This window comes from Urocampus carinirostris, unplaced genomic scaffold, assembly GCF_059441175.1.
Source record: "Urocampus carinirostris isolate Australia breed hairy pipefish unplaced genomic scaffold, RoL_Ucar_1.0 HiC_scaffold_46, whole genome shotgun sequence".
Lineage (NCBI taxonomy): Eukaryota > Metazoa > Chordata > Actinopteri > Syngnathiformes > Syngnathidae > Urocampus > Urocampus carinirostris.
The window spans coordinates 30,075-32,500 of NW_028283153.1; the positions used below are offsets into that span (position 1 = coordinate 30,075).

Here is a 2,426-nt window from a genome sequence, read left to right on the forward strand (position 1 = left end):
TCATTCCCAACGGGGCAGCAGTAGCATCGCGCGGCCACGCGGGGGCAGATATTGTGAGGGAATTACATTGTAGTGGACGGAGCGCCCATGCATTCCCAATGGGAGTGCAGTACCTCAAAAATCCGCTCCAAGCCACCGAACTTGAGGGCCCGACGTTCCCTCAACACTAGCCCAGTGCAATCGACATTTCGTTCTGTGTACATTGTTACACAGAATGACAATACAAGGGAATTATTATTATTATTATTATTATTATGTATTCAGCCACTAGTGGCGGGCACAATACCCCAAACACTGGCCCGGCGCTGGCTGAGTTTATGGCCTCCGAAAGGCCCATACATTCAGACGGGTCCATGTATTTTCAGTTTTCCGTAGCAGGTGTGATTGTTTGTTTAATTAGGTAGTTTGTGTTGGTGACGGTGTTCCTAACTGTGGTGGCTTGTTTGTAGAATGTGGGGCCCTGCGTTTGTGTTATGTTGATTTCTGGTAATTTACTTTTTACTAAGTAGTCTTTCAGGTTTTTGTTTCTTTTAAAGGCTGAGATGATTTTGTAATCTTGGATTATGCTTGTGTTCTGTAGTGTCTGATTTATATTTTGTCCATTCATTCAGACGGGTCCATGTATTTTCAGCGACAGCCGCAGTACCGCCAAAATCCATGCAGCGGCGCTGAGTTTATGGCCTCCGAAAGGCCCATTCATTCAGACGGGTCCATGTATTTTCAGCGACAGCCGCAGTACCGCCAAAATCCATGCAGCGGCGCTGGGTTTATGGAATCCGAAAGGCCCATTCATTCAGACGGGTCCATGTATTTTCAGCGACAGCCGCAGTACCGCCAAAATCCATGCAGCGGCGCTGTATTTATGGCCTCCGAAAGGCCCATTCATTCCCAACGGGGCAGCAGTAGCATCGCGCGGCCACGCGGGGGCAGATATTGTGAGGGAATTACATTGTAGTGGACGGAGCGCCCATGTATTCCTATGGGCAATGCATTTCCAATGGGAGTGCAGTACCTCAAAAATCCGCTAGAGGGCCCCGAACTTGAGGGCCCGGCGTTCCCTCAAGTGCCGATTTTATACCCCCTTCTCCAGCCGACAGCCAGAATTATATTAGGGACTCGCAATTTTGAGAGGTGAGCACCAGGGCTAATCAGCGGCCACCCGTGACCATTGAGTCCGACAGAGCAGAGGCTAGGGGCGGCCTCGCATCTCGCAATTACCGAGGGAAGATGCCGGTTCTCGAAAAATTTCTAAGTTTTTCAAATTTTAAAGTATTGAAGTATTTAGGGCGCTTCCCGCGGCCCTGGCTTTTGCATGTACCCCTCTAAGCTCCGGTTCTCGAAAAATGTCTAAGTTTTTCAAACTTTAAAGTATTGAAGCCGGACTTCCGCGGAGGCTGACAGGGGGCCTCCATCGAAGCACCCTTCACCCCCGGGTGAGCCGGCGTCGGCCCACGGGCCTGCCGGTTCCCCAACTGAGCGATTGGCACACGAGACCCGCCTCGGAGGGCCCACGTCGGCCGGCGCAAGCCGGTGTTCGGGCGTGCGGCTCCTCCGGCTTTGCGGGTCAAGCTCCAGCGCCGAGGATACTAGGCAAACGTTGGGCCCCCCCGAGCCGAGTGGATACCCGCCTCAGAAAGAGCTGGGGCGGTACGTACGGACGGCCTCACTAAGAGGGAACGGAAGCTACTAAAGCACACGTATAACTGTCCGATGTGCGAACGAAAGTGAGGCCGGACGAATCCGATACGAGTTACGAGTGAGGCGGGATCCACGGCTGGCACTCGCGGGGCCCTCTTGCGAAACCATGCCTCGGCGTGAACCTTTTGGCGGCAGAACCAAGACGAACCGAGGTCGAGCTTCCGTCTCGAGCCACACCCAGACGTCCGACCGTCGCGGAGCCCGACGCCACGCGTGCTAGGGCTCCGCGCGAAACATCGTTTCACGACACCCGCTCGTCAGCCCGTCCGAACGTATACGAGTGTCGCGCGGCCCCCCGGGCCCGGCTGTAGCCACAGCCTCGTCCCGGACCAGGGCCGCACCGCCACCAGCAGCGCCCCCCCGGCGGCAGACGCACTCTGGTTGATCCTGCCAGTAGCATATGCTTGTTTTCAAGATTAAGCCATGCATGTCTAAGTACGAATGGCCAGTACAGTGAAACTGCGAACGGCTCATTAAATCAGTTATGGTTCCTTTGATCGCTCCACCGTTACTTGGATAACTGTGGCAAATCCAGAGCTAATACATGCAAACGAGCGCCGACTCGCGGGCGGGGCTCCGGCCTCGCCCCGGGGACGCGTGCATTTATCAGACACAAAAACCCACGCGGTGTCCGGCGGGCGGGGGCTCAGCCGTCGCGCGCGTCCCCCGCGTCCGGCCTCCGCCTCTCCGGGCGGGGGCGTAAGCGGCGCGGGCGGCTCCGCGCGCGC

General features: G+C 56.1%; 1 non-coding gene across 1 annotated transcript in view; it reads left to right on the forward strand.

The window, feature by feature from the left end:
* The first annotated feature begins 2,072 nt into the window (after positions 1-2,072).
* Positions 2,073-2,426, forward strand: part of LOC148345404 (18S ribosomal RNA) — a 1,987-nt gene continuing 1,633 nt past the window's right edge. Inside the window, exon 1 of the ribosomal RNA XR_015848600.1 lies at positions 2,073-2,426. This exon is cut by the window's right edge and continues 1,633 nt beyond it. This is a non-coding gene — a ribosomal RNA (18S ribosomal RNA).